At 37.8% G+C, this 23,559-nt stretch overlaps 1 long non-coding RNA gene across 1 annotated transcript in view; it reads left to right on the plus strand.

Annotated features, from left to right (window-relative positions):
• Nucleotides 1-23,559, plus strand: part of LOC112457448 — a 51,182-nt gene that overhangs the window by 6,133 nt on the left and 21,490 nt on the right. The window contains exon 2 of the long non-coding RNA XR_003041107.1: nucleotides 3,628-3,714. This is a non-coding gene — a long non-coding RNA (uncharacterized LOC112457448). The remainder of the gene's footprint in view (nucleotides 1-3,627; nucleotides 3,715-23,559) is intronic.

Raw genomic sequence — 23,559 nt, forward strand, 5'->3', positions numbered from 1 at the left:
ACACTCCAATAATACCTCCAACAAATCGATCGATTTATCGCTGGTTTTATTGTCAGTTTCGACATCTGCGAATCGACATCTTACTAATCGCGATACACATTTTCCTCCTTCACTTATTTGAAGAATCGTTTATATCAATACGCGCATACATGTGGAGCTGCTATCGTCATTAGAATTCCGAGGATGTCGGTTTCGATTCCATTAGATAAGTGAAGGCTGAGTGCAATCTTTACCGCGAGTTCCCATGAGGAAATGAGAGGCAAGAAGAAATCGAGCCCGAGTTTCTCCAAGGAAAAGGCCGAGGCGCGACAAGCTCCTCGCGGTAACGGAGTTACATTTATTTGGTCCCCTGAGCAGGAAGGTGATATTTTTCCAAGGGGGAAACTTTCAAACGCCGACGGTGCCTGCTTCTTACCGTAAAAGAGCGGCATTGTGTCCACGCCTCTTGATTCCTCTCTCGTCCGCGTTTCACCTTGGGATATCGCTCTGTCTCTCCTCTCTTTCTTCTTCCTGGCGAGAGTATAAACACTTCGCGACGGCCGGAAGGCAGAAGTTTGGTCTGAACGGTGCCACGAGAGGAGGAGAGTTTGGCAAAAAGGAGGACAGATGGATTTATTTCTCGTCCGTTCCGCGTACACCCCCGATAAGACGAAGGAGACGTATGAGGGCCCGTAAAGCCCGAATGTCCCTCGTAACTTACTGATTGACGAACCGCACTCCGATCTCGGGACTACGAAGCCAGGTTACCGGGAGAACCGGGAGCGGACTCGCAAATTCGCTTGGTTGCTGCAAAATTTCTTCTAGGACACGAAAGGCGCGCTCACTTATTTAACGCACCAGCTTCTCGCAGTCGCGGCACGACCGCGACGTTTCTCTCTGTTCATGGAATACTCGTGGATTAAAACCGTCGCCTTACATGAAGCTTCACATAATGTTTAAACGAAAAATTACACTGTCAGGCCAGCGAATTATGGTAATTCGCAGATGAAAAGAGAATGTTCGGAGAAATTCAACGGAATAAGGCGAGCTGCTGGTTAATATGAAACGGCGTGAATAATTTAACCGCCAAGACCGCGCTTTACCGCCGCAGCTTCCTAAAAATGGGTTCGCCCGTTTGTTTCATTTTGAATAACCGCCTTTCGTGTTTTTCCAGCGACGTAAACACTCTGTATTGAATTTTATGCGGCATTTTATAAAGAAAACGAAGCAAGCGAGATACACAACGGCTTTTCACGATAGACAATTCTTTCTTCCTGAATATCGAAGGAAAAGTAATCATGCGTATATTGAAGTTTAACAAAACAAAGGAAATATAATCTTATACAGAATAATCTACAATTTGCATATATAACGCTACATGTAATCCGAATCTTTGATTGATTGGAAATTTTTCTAATATTTTACTAATTTCTCTAATAATATTTCTATCTGGTTTAATTCTCAATAATTAAATGTTAAATTGAAATTTATTTTCAATAAGAATTATTAAAATGAGACTCATTTGATAAAAAAATTTTGATTATTTTTGCTAAATAAAACTGCTGTATCAAATTCTCGATATCTCATCTTTTATCAAATGTATTTGTAATCACACGTGAGCGATAATGGTATCGCAAAGGCTCGACCGTTACCGGATATTTTTTCATTGCTGATAACAAAAATTCGAAATGCTCTGTATGTGCACACGTTATTCAATGCAGCCCGTTGTTTATCGCAAATTTAATACGCTCACGATACCAGGCTTGAGTCTGCGATCTGAATTCTGTAAATATTATCGTTACGAAGTAATGTGCTTTCGCTCGAGACACGCCAAGGGCCCGATGCTGATGTATGGTTCTGAGAAGCGTGCAGAGTGCAACTGATAATTAACAGTTCATTCGAACGCGCATAACCGCCGCACGAGCTGACGTTGACGGATCGTTCATGACGACGAAATATTCAACGACTAACGAATTAATTTTGTGCATAAATGAGGAAAAGACGTGGCTTGACAATTATGATGAGAATTGCGCATTTGAAACATGATAATTGCGTATTTAAAACGTATTAATTATTACGACCTGCATAATGTGCCTTTATTTCAGTGTCCACAATTTAGCTCGCTTATCACGAATATCCAAGAGAAAGGGAGACAGACAGAGAGAAAGAAAGAGAGAGAGGGGGGAGAGAGACAAATGACAATAAATCTTCTGTTAGGAGCAAACAATTTCGTAATGCGAATATTCTATCCTTTATTTACTGTATTATGCGAATTGCGAGAATCAGGAGCCGTGAATCAATATTTTGATGAGGATATATATTTAGATCTTAACTAACTACAATATCCTATATTATTATATATGCTTCATATTATTAAACCAGATAATATAATTTATAACAATAATATCTCTTTGTAAGAAATAATAGAATTTGTAGATTTTTTAAATAAACATTTTGAACAAACTTTAATATGTTCTGAGATTCTGGAAAACTAGCTAAAAATTCTGCTTTTGGTCACATCTGCCCATTGATTACGCGGTTATCATTTCATTTGTAATATTATCCCATATCTGCCGCATATCATTCTTAGATCTTCTCGCATTTTGGCCCTCGTCTTCGAAGATGCCATAGTGATGCGGCAATGGCCGGACATATATGCATCGGATATAGCTCGATGGCAAGACTTGGGCAGATGGATTCGACGCGGAACGTTACACATTCGCGGCACAGGCGCATTGTGTCGATCCTGATCCGATTACACGGCCCATTGAAGTCAGAAGTGCGATCTTTTAAAAGGGGCTAACGTAATGCGCTTGTTAAACGCCGCGAAGGCCGGACCGGAGTCGAGGATCGATATTTTCTGCGATGTGCGGCGTCCCTGGCTAGCGGCGTAGAAGGATACGCGTTGCCAACACAATCCTCCGCCCTCGCCGGCGTCGGCGTCGGCCAGATAATCTGGCGGAAAGCTCGTTACCCTCGTTGCCGCTCGTATTGCGGAATTACCGTAGTCCTCGAATTTGTACCGCGAGCGAAACCCCTCTCACCCTCGGACACTATACTGAAACCGCTATCTTTACTGGTTGCGGCCGGATGAAATGTACAAAAGCATCTCGAGCCGCATCCTTACGCGCGGTTATCAATAGCTATACCGTGAAAAACTCGCGGCGTAAATCCCCGATGAAGGTTTCCCGCATATCCTACGTTTTCCGATAAAAAGTGCGACTTTCGATATACCATGAAAGCTTGCTCATATACGCTATTTCTGATCATCCCGGTATGGTTTTATATTATAGACAGAAATATTTCTGTGCAAAAATGTCTTTTATGTATTATATATAATACGTATTTTTACATAAATATTAAAAAATTAATTTAAGCGTCAATATTTGAAAAATTAATAAGAATTAATAAAAAATGATTTATTTGAGCAAATAATATTAAAATAACTACCATTAAATAATAATTTAACATAAACAAGTCCTTTTATTTCTATTTTATATTTTATATGCAATTAATATTATATATAATTTTCCCGTTAAAATATCTCGGTTGATACTCGTAATGTTATTCCGGAATTTTTTCAAGTGCACTGAAATAAACAATTCTTTTCAATATTTTTATTAATATTCTCTTTAAATGTTTTTTCAGAATCATTCAATAGCGGATATGGAGTTTGCGGGGAACGACGAAAACCACTTCGAAATCATCGTGTGTTTGCAGACGGAATCTGACGAGGTAGGCAGAGATAAAATATTATACAAACGTCGTAACAATATGATAAAGATGAGAAGCTATATTTTGCGTTGGGCTATCTGCTAAATGCTTTGCTGTCATAATTGGATCTCCCCTTGTACGTTAGCTGCGAACACATTTTCTCGTTTGCAACGCGACGCCGCGGGCGTTGCGGAACACTGGCTTTTCCGTTCTTTACTATAGTTACAATGCAGAATACAGACGATATCTCGACATTCTACATATTCAATTTACCACTTTTAGCATTTTGTATTTTTCCTCCGATATCACCTTTCTTTCAAACGACAATCTCAGTTGACAATTACTCCGTATAGAATTAAAACCGGAATAACTTCGACGTTCAATTTTTAATTTCTTGTATTTTTAACAACGGATTTTGGTTTTAAAAAATTATACCAATTTAAAATAAAAGGATAAATTAAATTATCCACAATTTTCGGTAAACTATTTCATAAGCTATTTATAAATATGCCAGAGAAGAAACAGTTCTTCTCTTTTTAACCAATATCGCATCTGTCATATTAACGAGGAATGCATAATGCTACTAAGGTTAGAAATACTTACACCTACTTTTCTTAGCTTCTTTCGTTCGCCTTTTACTCAAATTAAAGTCCATTTCATCGAATCTGATAGGAGAGTGCAATGGCACACGCGGCCGTGCTCAATTTTAATATACAAATGGAGCCAATATACTCTAAAAGAGATAATTGCATTAGGCCAACTCGATACGGATGCTCATAATTCAAGAACCCATTGCCCATCTATTTAGGACGTCCATGAGCGACGTGGCGACCCTTTATTTAAGTGTACGCCGCCCCTGGCACTCGCCCGTGCTCCTCCATCCGCGACCGATCGAGAACCGTCGAATAAATGATCGACGAAACGGGAGAGGAAATTTATATCTCATTTACTCGATATATACCTTCCCTTAAGTACAAAGTGCGCCTTTCATCTCCCTTTTACTTGCGAACGTTGCCGCGCGCATGTGTGTACATCGATAAACGCGTAAGTGTTATTCGCGCGAAAGAATTTAATGTTGGAGATGCACCTAAATTTTCACGACAAGAGAAATAGTTAGAGAAAGTTTCGCTATTTTATCCGCTTGCTTGAATAGGCTCGTAAATAATTTATGTCGTTTGCATTTAATGTATACTAATTTAACACATTTCGAAGAACTTTCTTTTCTGCAGTATTAAAATCTATCTAACTGATTTCATATCTTTTGCATATCTATATTTCTTGTACCGTCAAAAATTCTTATTTCAAAATTAATTTTATTGATAGAAAGTTAAAAATGAAAGATTTCGTAATGAAATAATAATGTAGTTTTTACATCTCCGAGTACATATATTTTGCTGTCGCCATAATAAGAGACATAACTCCGATAGGCGAAACTTTATATTTGCTTTATAAACATTTTCCTTTTACTCTCGCAGAAATGTTTGCGAATGCAATAGGACAGGATAGAACGCGGAATAATACGGAAAATCTCAATTCCCGACGGAAATTTCTCAAGTGCACTTTGCCACACAATAACGCGTACAAAGTGCAATGAAATCCTCGCCGTTATAGTGTTGCAGTTGAAGTGCAATTGTAGTTTGCACTTTGACCGTGATGAGAGCGGTAATAATAAAAAGCGCAATTTATGTAAAGTATTTACGTATTTTAACAAAGTTTCCATTGTATCGTAACAGAGAGTTTGTTTTCAGTAATGATATTGCATGTGCATGCTGAAGTATAGAAGTTCGGCCAGAGTAATGTTTACTAAATAAAAATACTAAATAAAGTAGTTCTATGTTACAAAATTATATGACAAATATTTACAAAACCAGATATGGTAGAAAATAAATTTTTATTTTTATTTATTTTTATTTTTATTTATTTTTTTATCGTACATATTCAGCATTGAAAAAATTTATTAAAAAACTTTTCTATTTTTTCTCTATAGAATATTACGTTATATTTTTTTCTCTATTATAAAAAAAAGATCATATCCACGATTGTTCGACAAATATAGACTGAAAGGATCAAGTTAAGCGCATTTAAAAACGGTCGGTAACAAATTTGTCTCTCATTAAAACTCCCATCCCTCTTGTCATTCATGTTACGAGTGGCAGTAGTACTTTTATCCGTTTACGAAGCATGAAAACCCTCCGACGATCTCTTTAACACCGTCAGGCTGGCCTGACTGGCTTGAATCCCGTTTCGGGCCGAGCGGGTGGCGCAAAAAGCGCCCCGTCGCGTATTTTCCACGGCGATCTCTCGCAGGAGTTTGGGTATCCTGGCAACCGGCGACCCGCAGCCGGCTGGATCACCTCCAAGGACAACGATCTGGGTTAACGTCGTCGAATTCGTGCCGACGCCACCGCCGCGCGCCGTTCCGTATTTCTGAGACACGCCTGACGAATTGGCTTTGAAGCTTACACCGTTGCCAGCGAATCGATTCACCCGTTTGTGGCGATGTTACCGTAAAGGGATATCCCGAAGGAGATAAAGCCCGGGGAAATAAAGCGAATAAAGAGCTGTGAGCGCGTTGCAAATTTTTCGGGTCGGGTCGATGTATGCGTCGATCGTGCGGGCGGGCGAAACGTTATTGCGCGGCGGTTCGCAACCCTTCCGCTACTCCCGGGACGACGACGTGGCGTGCGGTACATTGCAAATAGGATGCAACGTCTTACGACGTCTTACAACGTCTAGAAAATGTATACGAACGTGCCAGTCGCGTTTACATATACTTTTCAGGAAGAACGCTTGAAAGACTTTTACTATATAGAAAGGCAACATTCAAGTTGAGCTATGAAATTAATCTTCGATTACTGTAGCAAATTGCAACGTCGCGACGTCGGCACTGATATTTCGTATATTGCTAGCACATTAGTTAGAAACTATGGAATACTCTGTCGCGAATACGCGCGAATTATAGATTGCGTGGAACGAGTTTTGAGTCATTATGTACCAAGGATATCGAATTATTGCGCGAAACTGCAAAGTGGCTGCGCTTAACTACATGTTAAGGCGTAGACGGAGGAGGGTACGAAACCACTGACCTTTCGCTGCTACAGCTCGCACGTAACAACTATATTTTTAACGCCGCTCCCGGCAGGCCGCCCCACGTATTTCGCATTAGAGCGAACTTTGCACTTTAATAAACCATTATATCGTCATTGTTCGGAAATGTTTTCAACGTTTCTCGTAATTGATCTGAAAATGATCGATCTCATCGCCTCAGTCGATTCATGTATTAGCCCCCAACGTGCGACGAGCGCGTGTATTACGAGATTTCAGACCGTTATCTTTCGACCCAGATATGTATACGTACCTCTGTCAGGCGAGTGCATTCATGTCGACGGGGTCACTGCAAATGTAGCGTAAGCGGAAACATCGATGCCATAAGGTCTGGCGCGTTAACAGTGCCCACGTCCGTGCGGTATGCGCTTAGGTGGACGAGACCACCCGGTATATTTATTATATTTGTTCAAGGCCGATGCGCTTAATGCCGTGCCTGCGTAATGATTCATATAATACGCGGCAATATGCTACAGTATTGTCTGGACAGATTGAAAGTAGGATCAAAGGGGCGGAATGAGGTGGAGGGTTGGAGGCATAAAAGCACCATGGGTGGATCACGAAGCGGAATTATGGTGCGTTCAACCTGCGAAAGGGTAAATTCGACAGATGCAGCCAAGATATCGATTAGGCGGGACAGCCTGCCGCGCGTTATGGCTACGCCGTTATCAAAGCTTTTTTTAAGCAACAATACTTTCCGTATTTTATTCTACAAAACTTTCACGGATATCTTTAACTTTCGGGACATCGTCGTCACGCGTAATAAAACAGCTGTGCCTGTGCACGGTTGACGGCTTGAAGAGAAAGATTTGAATGACACGTTTGGAAAGTTCATGGATGCCTGTCATTGAATTGCGATCGATGTAAAAGTTGAACGGAAACGTTTTTTACGCGCGGTATTACGTAGCTTTGCGTATAATTGGAAACACTCGATAGCTCTTTAACGCTTCGAAAGGGTCAAGTGATCGTTGAATAATGGAATAACGATCATTGAGATGTGTCCTCTCCGCTCGCTCGTATAGCATCCGCATACGTTACCGGTGTTCATTTGCTATTGAAAGCCGCATACGTTATTGTGCGTATGTGTGTCATGTTGTTAAACGGCAATGGCTTTTCAATGTATGTTTTTAAATGCATTATCATAAAACGAGCGAACATACATCACTTCGAGGTCCGCATACATAAACAGGGCAAGAAAAGAATAAAAAAGGGAATATTAATTATTGTGATTTTTCTTGTCAAAAATATTTTCGAAAGTTTATTCAAATTGTGTCTATTATTAAGTTTAACTAATATTTATTTGTTTTTGTATTGCTTGCTAAAAAAATTTTCCTATAAAAATAGTTACAAAATATTAGAAAATCTCTCGGTTTAATCAAACTTTTCCAAGAGTTTCTCATACCTATCAAAAGTCTAGCGCATTACTGCATTTTCTGTGCCTACAGTACGTAGATATCCATCATATTCATGACACTGGCTTCCATGTTATCTTACTCAAACGTGAGGAGAGTACGAGGGTATCGCATAATATTGTAAGAACCTATAAGTATATAAGTATATAAGTATATCCCTTATATATTGAATAAGAGGACAAAGTGCGAAATGCGATAAAATGATAAAAATACATCAGGAAAAAAGCGGGAGACAACGACCGAACAACGGAAAATTTGATGAAGAGAGGTAGAATGTGTGGGGATGTTTCATGTAGTGAAAAATGTCATTATATATTTTTTGATATTTTGTTTTTAACGCATCGAAAGTATATAAATATAAAATTATCTCGCGAAAAGAAGCTTGCAAAAATTTTATGTTAATATTTTAGTATCATTACATTAAAATATTCCAATATTGATATTAGAACTGTTGGAAAAAGCGTCAACATTCGTGATATATATGGAAATTGCGGTGTCGTTATACCTTTGAATATTGTACAGAATTTTATATTTTATAATATGTATCTAAACTATTGGTGTGCAGACAGCACCTATCGTATTTCATGTATTTTTTAACGCGGACGAAGTTGCACGAGGATAGCATGTAACATGGAAATGGAAATATTTATATTTATTTTATATACTATAGAATGCACGAAGTTCGATTACAAATTTCGTATAACGAAAACGTGATACTGACACCTCAATATTTGTTAAAAATCTCTCATTAAAATCAACATCGAGTGTTCTAGGATATACTACCATATTAAGCATAAAATTATTTTTACTTCAAAAGCGTTAACGAAGCGTGCGATTTTATTACTTTGCCACCTTACCTCCTCGTAATGTATATTACGATCCGGCGCTGTTCGAATAACCGTGACAAACGGTCGAGGACTAGTTTTCGCTTGGATCAATTCCAAAACATCGTAATATGCGAGGTACACGTGTCGTATGGCGCATCCACATATATCTCACCAATTTGTTGCGGGCGAAAAACACAAGCGTACTATTCGCTTTTTATTCATATTTTACGTAGGTATACTTCCTTCCGTCGCGTTTTCCGATACATGTGCGCTTCATGCCTGTCCCGCGTATGTCATGGGCGCAGCTGACGGATTGGCGCACCGCATGACGATTCCGGAATGTAGCACTCTCTCGGAGTGAACTTAACGGTAGTCGCGTTTCAATCCTAACGGGAATGAACGGAGATTGCAAAATATGCAATTGTTCCTCTCACACATCCGATTATTTTTTAATTATTTTTATTTATACATTTATTCAAGCTGTTTTTATGCAGTGAAAATATAGTCTTGATAGATTTTATCGCGAAATATCAACATTAATTTTGCAATTAATCATTCTGCTGGCAAAAACACTTATTCTTCATATTAACTGTAATTCAACGTTGATTCAATTTTTGCGTGAAAAACAACAGAACAAAATTATAAAGCATAACAAATTTCACGTAAAAAAAGAGGTAAAAATGAGAAAATATGAAAATCTTTCTATCTTGCGGTATGCACACGGTAATGAGACACCAAAATAAATTGTCGGCGAGAAAGTTGACATATCCACATTCTCAAGAAGCACCGCACTCGAGTCTCTCGTCGCTTCTTCGATCGAAATCGCGATGCATGCTCGCGGCCGTCTCCGCCGGTTTTCCGGTATTCTAATTTACAGCCTGTCAAAGCTATGTGCCGAGCCATCACTCAGGCACTCATATCGCGGAAAATATGCATAATTCATGGAACCCCGGCGTGTGCCGCGTACAATATTCCGCGAAGGTCGGCGGACGAGCGACGAGCGCTATCCGAGCCTCGGCTCGCGATCGACCACTTGAAAACTCGCCGCTACTCGAATTTGTATGCTCGATGTGGAGCGCCGTGAGCCCCGGCGGATGGGGTGCATTCAGGCGCACCCGCCGGGTTCATTTGAAATATCTAAATGGATTAATTTTATCGATCGAACTGCCGCGTTCAAACGGGATGCGGGAGACGATACAACATTAACTCTGTGTGCTTATCAAAGAGATTTAACGAATCTCGGATGGTTAAATGCACCGAGACAATAAAATGTCGAAGAAGAGTTGCCACGACGAGCGACGTATAGATAATCTTAAACGGTGTCATCTGAAACTGCATAAATTTTTTTTGTTAATATATATTATCGTAAATCTTATTATCTTGAGACTCACGTTAAGAATTAGAATTATTAAAACAGCAAGCTTGCAAATTATATGCAGCGAAAAATTGGTTGCGAAATAATAACAATAATAACGCTCGACGAGTAACGGTCTTGAAAAAATTGTCCTTACGTTTTCTCAAATATCGCAGACTTATCGTTATTCTTGAGGATCATAGTAATTCCTCTCGCATGTACAGCGACGCATGCATAAAAGGGTGCATTGTGCTGCTTCCTTCCGCATTTCCGTCAGTTTTTATCGCACAATCGTCGTCTCGCCTTTCATTTTTGCGAGTCACGTATGAGAGGCACGACGGTCCCGACGTCGACGAATAAAGAGGATAACCGGCCGGGGGACAACAACGATCGCGACGTCGTCGTCCCGACGACGGGCCCTCAGGTTATTACGGTAAAGGTCGACGAATTTCCCCGGCAGCCGGGCGTCGCGTTGTCCGCCCATGCGGAATCCGTGGGGAAATGCGCCGCGCCGGGGAGAAACTGCATGCACACACGCACGCACGCATCGCCGGCTCGATACGATACGAACGGGCCGTGTTCCACGACGCGGCTCACTTTCCGCGTGTAACACGTGTCTGTCAACTCGGCGAGACCCGGCACTGTCACCCGCATCTTCGTCGAACAGCGTGTCGCTAATATGGTCCCTTCATCGTCGACACGCTATCGACAAGTCCTCCTACGTGTGATATCGACTTTAACGCACGACCGATCGCGTCATCACGCGAAACGCAACGTCTTCGGCGAAATCTGATGAATTATGCAAGTTATACTGTTATAGACGGTGATATGTCTTTTTCACACTCGCGATGCGGAAAATCGTAGGAAGCTAGACATGATTTTTAAAATATAAACATTTCTCTCTGAGATTTGATGTTCACACAATTTTGCTTTTGCTATTTCAATTGTTTTTTTTTTATGTAATCATGAAAATTCTATCCTTTTACAACGAAAAAATTTTTGTTGGGTCATTTTTATTTTATGTGAGATATATTTAAATTGAAACTAACATTTTCTCCATTATTTAGCAGCATACTAATCTTAAGTCATAGCGCGTGACGCGTATATAACATAATTATCTACAATGTGTCGATAATTTCAAAAGTGATATGTTGGACAATTTTAGTTGGCTAGTTGTATTGATTTTAGGACTAACTAGGACGAATCAATATACCTATTTAATGTTAACTAATTCTGTAATTAGACGTATCCTAGATATATCTTAGTTCCTATTTTAAAAGCTATTGCTTTAATATTATAGCGATAATGTATGAGTCATAAATAATGACTCTATACAAGTCTTCTGACGTTCTTGATATTAAGTTACATTGTATTAACTTCAACGCTTGCTGACGTTAGTTTCTGGCTTGTTCGCTTGAGAAGTAGGTTAGATGGGTCATTATCGTTTCCGGCTATTATGACCTACTATAAAAGATCATCTTCCGTGTTCTCGGCGCTTGCTTCGTAAATTTTGTCCCATAGAATTAACACCAGCTCCTCTCTCGTATACTGAGACTTTAGTTACTTCCCTGTTTACCACCTGTCTACCGCTGTTATCAAGCTTGCCTAGCCGTAGGCGTTGAATTCATTGGAAGCGATACAGAAAGCCGGGGTTTTACAGTTGGTGGAACAGGGTCTATGAGGGTTAATGGTTGGAAAAACCTTTATGCAGCATGATTGTGGTCTGAGTACAAAAAAGTTAAATTTAAAATTACACGCATTTATTTATTTTATATATAAGCTTTTACAATTATTGTACTTAATATTAGCCATTTTCTACTGGATATGTTGTATTTATTTTACAAGAAAATAGTTAGAAATGTTTAAAGAAGATCTGAATAAGAATATAATTTATGATTACAGGAAAAAGTAATAATATTAAGTGAGTTTAACTGAGTTTAGAATGAGTATTGTAATCTCTAGAACGAGAATTGTGGTGACAGTCTTTCTTCGTCGAGCTTTACGTAATTCTTGTGGACAAAAGAATTTCCGACGAATGAAATCCTATTGTAACTGAAGTTTTATCAGATCGATCCCTTCAATTTTTTCTTTTTTTTTTTTTTTTTTTGCTTTTATCGAAATCACTCGGAATAAACGTCTTCGAGAAAAATGGTGGTAATGTTTGCATAGACGACGTCTTTTCTTGCCCAGATTTGAGGGACTCCTGTTTTGAATAATGGAAGATATGGGATGAATAAAATTTTAGATCGTCGTCAGACTCAGGTTGAAGATCTTGTCGGCTTCAACGTGATCCGTTTAAAAGATCTATCAGATATAATGTACCCAGAAATAAAAATTAAAAAAAAAATTTCCTTTATATCGAACTTTATCAACGTTTTTCCATGCGACATTAAATTTTATTAAAATAACGAATTATATAAATATACCATAGTTAGTCATTATAAATATATTTCAATCCTCCGTTACATTTTTCTCTCGTCTCGATCGTAATCATTTTCGGCTGCTGTATCGACTGATGAGAGAGATATACGCTAATAATGACGAGTTTTAGTCCTTGTTAAAAAGAGCTTAATAGTAATCCGGTATTGATCGCGTTGCAAGATTCGATTCTCGGCGGCTGCAAAGGTGGAATAAAATTCATCGACTACCATGATCCTGAGAGTACATCAAAGCCGATAAAGCGAGGGAGGACAGTCGCGACGGGGTCGAGGGACGTTCGTGGAACGGATGGAACGGAGACTAAATGTAGCGTATAATTTAGACAGCAGCTGTGCGGCGCGACAAATATAATTCGACGCATCAATCTGCGGCTTCGGGGTCGAACTTCGCCTATGAGAGGCGCGATAGTGTTACATTGAAGCACCATGCAGTGTATCAAGCTGCCATGTTGTTCATACCAAGGGCGCCTATGTGAGATGATACATTCAGAATGACATAGATATCTTTGGGCCATAAAGCGTTTGAGAGAACAGTAAAAAGGAAATGTGAGAAATTCTATAATTGAAATAAATCAAACGAATTTTTAATAAGCACATGAACTTAAAAGCGATCTCAAATAGTCCCGTATATTTCTTATTTAATGGGCAAATAATTTACCGGAGATGCTTTGTATGCCAGGAAAATGGAAGAGAGCGAAAAAAGCATCATTAGGACGGAGATGTACAGGGAAAATGAAGGGATGACGACAAACGAATATTAATACCGATGTACTGTGACTTACGCACAACGGCATTTCGCGCGAATATTGATAAAGAACTTGGAGAGGGCTCGCCCTGTCTCCCTACGTCTTTGCACCGTCGCGATTCATAAATGCAAAGGGTCGCGTTGAAGAGAAACGATTAATCATAGCGACGTGCAATCTAGTGTCAAGCGTATTTATCATTTGCAAAATATGTTAATTATTTGGAGATGCGCTCGCAAATGGATTCGTGCGGTGATCCTTCCGCGGTAAAGATATAGTACGGATACACACACACACAAAGTAAGTAGACATTAATATGAATATCTAAGAACTTATGCCATGAACAATTTGGAAATGCTTTTCATTATCTATTAGACTTTACGCTGCCAATATAAGCCGAATAATCTCTATATTTGAGTATCTCCAATATTCAAGCGCTGCTTTCGTCAACCGAATACATAACAAGATTGTATATTCTCAGATTGAAGGATTATTGTTATATGACAGTCTGTTATTCAGAAAAGATAGAATATCTTTAAAATCATACAGAAAATTTTGTGAACTATAAATATTATATTATAATAAATTAAACAAGAAAGATAATGATGGTTCTCAGACACGAACAGTTGCAAAATTATTTAATGTTAAAAGTAATGAAATTTTGAAGAATTTTGAAATACGCATCTGAAATATTATTAAAGTCGGCACGTTCACAATTTTAAACAAATATCCCTATTTGTTATTGTCTCAAATAAAATATTGATTGAAACATATATCGAAGGACTTAAATATCTCACTTAAACTCGAATTTGGCACGCAACTTGTCGAGAAAATTGAATATGTTTACGCCGGAAATAAATGTACGGAATCGATTAAAATGATATTACGAAATATCACGAGCTAATAGAAACAGACAAATTTATTTTGAAAAGTTTATTAACTTCGACGCAGTTCGAAGTTTAAGATGTTCTCGACAGTCGACAATTTCGGGACTTTACAAGACGTGAAATTATTCGTCTGTTCTTCATCGTGAACTTTCAAGTGGCACGCAGAGAATTTCCAGAATAGATTGACAGCTTCAAGATAATCACTCAAGATCTCAATTATATCAGAATATTGTTAAGTTACTAAATTACGTAATATACAGGTATCAGACGGGAAGAGAGGGGAAAAAGAAAATAGGTTTGTGAAAATCGATAAAGAGAAAGTGCGAAGACATGTATGTATATGTCTAAATATGTGAGAAATATTGTAGGAAAAGCGGTGTGATTATACAGAATGTTCTTAATTAGAGAAAATTTTGAGATAAACATTAATTATTTTTGCGTGTTTTAATTTATTAATTATTATTCTACTCACACACACACACACACATATAATTAAATAACATCTATTACTTTAACAAGTAAAAATTTGAAATTCATAATTCAAAGTGTGAAGATATGCCGAAGAACACAGCAATCCTCTTGTGAGACTTACTCGGTCAGTTCGTTGACCTATTAATTCTCTGTTGAAAGGAGGGTTCGTATGTGTACTGAGTGCGGCGACGCCTCCGATATCGAAAACGTGACCGGCTTCGCCTTTTCGAACCTAAACATCTCACAGAAAACACTTACGTAGCTCTCCAGCACCGTCGGTTGTAACAAAACGAATGACGCCATCGACCGTGTCGGAGCTAACTGCTTAACGACGTTTCGATAAACTTTCCGGTGGGACTGAAAATTCCGCGTCGCCTTCGCCAGTATTTCCCTCGCCCTGGTGCTGCGATAAATTTCGGCTTGCATGATACATAATAAAAGTAACGTCAGAGCGCCGCGGTAACGAGTGTGGAATGTGTAAAAATAGATCTGTGGCGCAACGAATGTCAGGATGTTTTTGCTTTTACGACCATAAAAACACGTCTGTGACGTAACAAAGCGCGAAATATATATCTCAGTATATTTCTAAAGAAACGTAGATAGAACGTAATTTTAGAAAAAAAAATATTAAAATAAAAATTATCATCTCTGTTATATGAGTATGCTATATATAAAAATATAACGGCAAAGATAAGCTTTTAAGATAATCTTAAAATAGAAATAGTCAATTGAATAATATTTTTCCGTCCAATTACGTTACGTATTATAATTATAAAAGCTATTTTCATGAGAAAATTTTATTTTAAGTTACTATAACATAAAATTACAGAAAGGCACTACATATTCCAGGATATAGTGCGTTTTTTTTTATGAGATTCCCACGGGACAGGGAACTGACAAAAGTCTGTCGCGCCAATGGTAAGTACAAAATTAAGGGTCTCGTCCCGAGATGTTCGGTAAAGGGGATACGCTCCTATGGTCTCCCGGGGCGCATCTCCTTGGAAAGGTTCCTAGTTCACGTGCTGGATGCGCTAACACTAACTGCTGAATGTACCCCTCGCATGCCTAGCCGCGGATCCGCTCATGTATATTCTATTCGCAGTTGCACGCACCCCATAAAGAGAAAACAACGATCTCCACCTAGTGTATGACTTTCCGTTCCGCAATAAGCAGCGTGTCCTTTATCACGCGGCTGTATGTGTGAGCGACCCTTATGTCTCGGCGTATGTGACGAAAATTTCAATATCCGGCCGAGAGGCACAAAAGTAGGCGGAAAAGTTGAAATAAAGCGAAGTGGGTTACTGCGAGATACGAAAGAAGGAATCAAGCGGAATCTTTGGCATTTTTATCGTCTATCTTTATCGTAAATTTCCATTCTTTTCTCTTTCATGAATATCTTAGTCAGATAATAGGACGTTATACGCGAAATATAAGCTTACATTCTTTTCATTTTCCAGAGCGTGAATAAGCACGTGCTATTTTTCATTCATTCCTTGTGATATTAATTTGACACAAAAACAGACAGGAAAAGGAAGTACAAATTTACGATATATTCTCAGCTAAAAATATGAAATGTATATATATAAATATGCGATCCATTTTGCTTGCTACGAGTGACAATGATATTTAAAGCGAGACATGAATGTGTCTTTTAATTTCTATATTAATTCCGCAAAATCTGCCACAGTATTTTTCATTCAGCTTGGAACTAATCTATTTTTAGTAAAAATTTGATTAAACATCATCTTCACTCATTCAGCTTGACTTAAAATTCTAATCAAGTATCCGTTGATAAGCCGCTTAATAAAATAGAAAAGAAAATCTTGTTTATTTGATTTATGAGGCTTCGTTGGTTATTAATTAATGTTTTAGAAACTATATAATTCCACAACTTTTTTTACTACGGAATTGAAGTTATCTTGCTGCGACTTCACTCCTTTTTACGACACAGCGCGTTCGCATTTTCTTATAAGCGAGACCTTATAACGAGAAGCGCAATATTTTACCAACCAGACGTTAAGTCGCGAGAACAGTTGCAATAAAGAGATCCATAGGCTGAGGTATGAAAAAAAATACACCGAAAATGTGCGAGGAAGAATGTGCCGGGATTTCCGTCTACTCAGACATCGTAGATCGTTGCTATATATATTTCATAAAAATCTGTTTATATTATACAATTTTGATGGAATATTAACAGTGTCAATTTAATTTTCCATTGGTTACAATCTTGCAGAATACAAAATCAGTTAGAATAAATGTTGTTTCTGTCGTTATATTTATATAAATATCACTATACTATAGCAATCAACATATATATTTTACCAAATTTTATTTATTAGCAATTAAAATTTGTATTATATGTCTGGTATTGCAACATATTTATTAAATTATTATTAATATCTTTTTTTATTAAGTTTTTCATATAAATCAAACAGAATTATAATCCTTATCTCATAGCAAGTAATATGTTACAGTAATGAATTCACGAGGCGTAAAATTATTCAGAAGTTATTCGTCGGTGTTATCGACTTAAAAGACATATATTTAATACCGTCATATATTTAACATGTCAAATATTTAATAACAATGAGATTAGCCTTGACCTTATTATTTGTGTTTGCACGCTGCTTCATAACTTCATATACAATGCCGTCACACGCCGTATTGTCATTTGCGTAGCGAGACTCGAGCGAGCAAGCATGGGTCGATCGCTCCAGCTCCGCGTGTCGTCGTCGTTACTACCTTTCGAAACGCGATTGCGATGAGTTGTCAGAAACGCCTAAACTTTGTTGTTCCATATCATTATTAAAATTAAATTGTCAACACGCTATCATTTAACTTCCGCGGTTAATAACTCGTGAGTGATGGCTACTTATTCAAAGTAGATATTTCATCACGTGAATTACTTTTTCAGAAAGGAAGTAAGAGAGAAATGGGAAGTAATAAATTATAAATAATTTACTGGGACATTTATTGCGAAGAGTTCTCTCCCTTTTTTATCACATTTGGATTCGACATCGCGTTTCGAAAATTAGAGTGACAGATGAAACTCGAAAAGCAGAGGATTCTAATGAAAATCGTCATGTGTGTGTACAAACGAGTTTGTATAGTCAGCGGACAGATATTAAAATACGGAGTTAATTACGGTTTATATATTCTCGCATCGCGACGTGTATTTCGTATCGTCTTTTGAACGTTTCGCCCATTGAAGTGTAATTTGCATACTTTTTAATTAAAAGTACGAAGCAATTCATGAGCCATTCGAGTAATTCTAGTAATGAGAAACGACCTAATAAACGACCGTTTGTTAATAATTAATCTAAAAAACAGAATCTTTGGCATATATTTATCTTACAGTAAGTTAAATATTTCATAGAAGGAGAGGCATGCAACGCGAGGTACCTACATATTTTTGTACGACGTATGACCGTTGTATATAGTTATTTCGCAATATGCTACATACATACACATAATTACTTCATAATATGAAGTATTTTCTAAAAGCGAGTGATTGGTGTACGGCCTTTGTTTATTTGATAGTGGCACGTTACGGTATATACCAAGTCCGCCATGCTTAGTATTGTTATTCAATGAGACTGAATTAAAAGCAGCTCGAGATGCCATCATGATAAATGCTCACGCGTATATGCTGAAATGCCATGAATAATTAATTTGTTAGTCCATATTAGTAATTAATACTTACAATTAGTGTCTCGTAAACTTATCACAACTATACATAATTTGTCGAAGTTGTTATGTCGCACTATTTGTTTAATTAAGATAGGAATCGAAATATGGAAATTGCAGATTGTTTCATGATATTACGAGCGATAATTATACTTCTTCGATATTCAGAACTGAATAGATTGCAATATTTAATTTTGACAGTAATAGATTTATACGGATGGTTCAATATAAAATTCTTAATTAGTTAGTTATTAACTTAATTTATTGACTGAGCGGAATGGATCAACTTCGAGTCGCGCGGTCTCGCGACGCGTAAATACATAAGTCATAATTAACTCCACGTTTTAATGTTTGCCGTGTACAAATTCATTATTTGTATTTACGGTGATTTATCAAAACTTTCTACTTTCCGAGATTCATCTATTTTCGAGACGTCGGGAGATATTCCGAGCAAATCATAGCTTCGTACGATTTTATTTTTCTCGTATTTTTCTTCTGTCACAACGTCATAAAGTGCGCATCGCGAATGTCCGTGTAAGGTATCGTGCGATTATCGTATGTAATTAGTATACGCGCGCGATCATAATTTATTGTCAGTGTGTGAGTGCAACGAAGAAACGTGAGAGGAGAGTAAGCAAAACTTGTTATTTATTTGTTATTTATTACCTGGAGCGGGGAATTAATTCCCGTGGTAGTCACACACATGTGGCACATTTCATGCGCGTTTAAGATTTATAATTCTTTGAATTCTTTATATAAGAATTGGAGATTTTAATTAATTAAATTTTTAATGAAAGTTTATATACTTAAGAATTAAAGGTTTTTGTTGGAAATTGTATTTTATTGAATATCTTCTTATTTAAAACAAACGAATAAATTATTGAATATCTACTTATTTCAAACAGACGAATAAAACATTCAATGCGCGCGGAATAGAATACTTCTTTATATAATAATAATAAATTGTAAATTCATGCAATACATATTTTTATAAAATTATTATATATAAAAATAAAATACAAATAAAAATATATCCTGAAATCCGATAATAATAAAAAATACGGAAAGGGTTTAACATTCGTTATTATGAAATATTATATGTAGGATTCATCGTTTATAAAATTCACAAATACATATAATGATGAATTAATGATCCGTCAATTTTTTACATCATTGAATTTAGTTTAATCGTTTTTTTCTTCTCATCAACTAAAAGAACGGGAAGAAGGACAAATAATCTTACTTAAAACGAGATAAGTGAATTGTCTTTCGCGAAATCGTTCGTAAGATTTATGAATTGAGAAACATCGCCGTGGTGCAATCGCATCGCGTTACGGCCCGATCGATTTTTCCAATACGAGAATATCGTTCCCGGGGGTTGCGCCACGGGAACAGTCGTATTTAATGAGCACTCGAGTACTCGCGTAAAATCGAGTCACCGTTCTTCATCCGCGAACTTCTCCGATATCGCCGCCAATTTCGATGCTTCTGGCGTTAATAAAGTTCCGACCAATTAGCTACGCGCTCATTAAGAAGGACTGGCACCACTGAGCGGTGCGCAAGGGTCAGGTTTGCTTTGTGCGTGAATTGAGAAGGAAGTAGAAGGAGAACGATGAGACACGAGAAGTAGATAAGGAAGGATGGAGAGAAGAAAAGAGGAAGCAGGCGGACCTCGCAATAAGTAGCTTAATTTTCTTAATTAACATCAGTCTATCGTCCGGACCATCGCGCGATTTCGAGCGATTCGTCGTAGCTCTTTCATGCTCAAAACCGTCGGACGTTGCGAGTGTAAATAAAAAATACGTTTTCCATGCGTTCTGCGCGGATAAATCGAAAGCGATATAACATCGATTGATTCAGATTTCGACGTGAAACACGTCGAAGAACAGTCTCTAAACGTGAGTTCTATCGACAACCTTGTTTAATCGAATATAGTTAGCAAATATTAATCTTGTTGCTCGATATTGTAGCGCTTATCTGTGATACAGATAGAGAAAGACAATTTCGTTAATGCAGTTAGGACTGATTGATGTTGGCTGGCGGAATCCACTAAATTAAACGACTTCATGTTTATTCATGACTGCCGAAATCCTAGGATCGGCCTAAAATGCATTTTCTCATGTCTATAATTCTCGGAACTTGGACTTGTACTGCTCTCAGAATCCCTGGCTTTCGAGCGAAGATTATTGTACAAACATCGCGCATATGCATATGTCGCGTCGGCTAGACTCTCACTGCTATATGATATATCTTATCGTCATAGCTTGAAATAGAACGACTCAAATGGGGCATTTCGCGAATTTGTATGACAAAGAAACACGCGTTATCCTTGAAAAATATATCTCTTTGTTCATCTCATTGTTAATTTAATGACTAAGCTGAAAAAATTGATTAAGGAAAAGGTATCCGATTAAAAGGAAAAAGGGAATTTTCATATAATTAGCGAAAATGTTTTAATAAAATAAATATATGAAATGTATTACATATATTAAATATATTAAATATATTAATTATCCTAATATGTTAAAAATTGTTAAAATTAAATGTTAAAATTAAACATTGTGAAGTCTAGCACTAATTTGATTGGTTATCTAAAAATAAATATTATATATTTAAATACACAGTTATCAATTATATATATATTCTTCGAATATTCAGTATATAGTCAGTGACTTTATAAACGTTTATTTCCGAAACTCTAAAGTTCGCATTAAAAACGGGAGTCTAAGCGCATGCCTTATGTTAGATCCGATCCTGGTGGTTGTCGCATCCGCCGTTGATTATTTCGTTTCCGTTTATTTCTGTCCGCCCTTTTTCATACGCGATTATATACTCACGTGTTGTGCACGAGGTGTGCATCTAAAGCGAGGGGGGTGCAAGAGAGATGCAGACGGCGCGGCGATTATTACAGGGTTAATGAGAGAGTGGTAATTGGTTGCGGCGAGCCGCCCATGCCGACCAGCCACCGCCGATCGTTCGCTACACTTGCTAGCCCTGGGCACTGATCGTCACGTTCAATTTGAGAGCAAGCGAGGGCGAGAGAGACACGCGCGCAGAATGAGAAAGAGAGAGAGAGAGAGCTCGCGTATTTGTCTCTGCGTATACAGGGTAATTGTCGGAAAATACGATGACGTGGCGACAACCCCCCACCAGGTCAGGGACGCACGCTGGAGCCTGCCAGGTTCTCCATTCTAATACGAAAATGATAGTCACTTAACGTTAAAGTAACATTTCAATTTCAACGTTCAATTAGTCATAAATGAGGAAATATTAACCGTAAAAATGAGTAATGAGTGACGATAATTAGTTTATATTGTAATCTTTTATGCGATTAATTTTTTATTATTTTACGTATGTTAATGGCTGCAATTGATAGAGGCAGTAATATGATTAACGTGAATTTTCAGATACAAAGAATTTAGATAAAAAATAGCTCTAATGGTCTTGTCAATTGAATACTAATCTGAATTTGTATCTGAATATTGTAGAGTATTTATACTATCTATTTTGTTTACTATTATCTTTATTTTGAAAACATTAAAAATGTTGCGAATTATATTAATGTAACACTTACGATTTTAACCAACAAGAATTAATTCTGATGCTTTTATTCGTGAAATTATCTTCCTTCCTGAATTCGAGCATATTTCACCCGACCGAAGTGTGATATTTCCCCGCGTTACTTGGAGCTCTAATTTCGTAACGTTGTTCATATTCAGGGTTAAGGGCTCTCGCGCTCGCTTCTCTTCGGGAGAACATCACTCTGACGGTTAATGAGGCGTAGAGAATATATACGCGCGAGAGCGATCGATGACACGTTGAACTTGTTACGCGTCGCCGACATATGTGTGTGTGTGTGTGTGATTTTATTAAAGAGCCGGCGACACGCGTTTTAAGGCGATAACGGACTTTTTGTGTAATTCATGATTAATCGGATTAATGAGGGAACGGTAATTGGCTGCGGCGAGCTCGCGTCCCGGCCACATTCTCCCTCTCTCTGGACCGCATCCCCTTATAAAGCCTGGATACATGGCGCCGCGTATATGCCGGCGTTGCCGGCAACATGACGAACAACGTCGGGTCATCAATTTATTGCGTGACGCCAATTTCGCGAGTTGCGCGAGCAATCGCTTGGCGTTTCGCGCCTCGTATTATCGGATCGCACATCATACGCGTCAGCGACATTAAACATAACGTTAAGACCGCTTAGCCGGGGGGTCGTTTTGGATAATGGACACGCGGGATTTGCCTGCCTTCGTTTTTCACGTATGCGGCGCGAGCCGTTAAGTGGATCGCATTTGAGTTTTCGTATAATTTTAGTCATCGTCAAATCTGATTGCATCCGACGAACGCATTTCGCCATTCCACTTCAATTTATCTCTAAACTCTATAACAAGTTGAAACTTGCACATTGCTTCCTCATAGTTATTAAGTGTGCAAGTTGATGAAGCATTATTTTTTTCAATGTATAATTTTCAGTATTTATTTGTGTTGGCTTCCTCATAGAGGAAGCTTTGTGTGCGAAGGTTTCTACTTAAACACTTAAAAACTCTAATCAAGCAATGTGCAGGTTTCTACTCGCACACCTAACTCTTTAGGAGCCTGTATACATAATTATGTACATTCACTAAAATAAAAAAATAAAAATATACTTGCCCACTTAAAAACTGAACCAATATGCAGATTTCTACTCGCACACTTAAGAACTCTAAGAAAGCAAAGTTCAAGTTTCAACTTGCACACTTAATAACTCTAAGGAAGCAATGTCCAAGTTTCAACTTGCACACTTAATAACTCTAAGGAAGCAATGTCCAAGTTTCAACTTGCACACTTAATAACTATAAGGATATTTGTGTGCAAAATTTCAACCCGGTATCTAAAAAATTGTAGAAGTAAATGCGTGTACAAAAAATCCGTACACACACACACACACACACACACA

The sequence above is a fragment of the Temnothorax curvispinosus genome, unplaced genomic scaffold, assembly GCF_003070985.1.
Source record: "Temnothorax curvispinosus isolate PA1 unplaced genomic scaffold, ASM307098v1 QBEX01007779.1, whole genome shotgun sequence".
Taxonomy (NCBI): Eukaryota; Metazoa; Arthropoda; class Insecta; order Hymenoptera; family Formicidae; genus Temnothorax; species Temnothorax curvispinosus.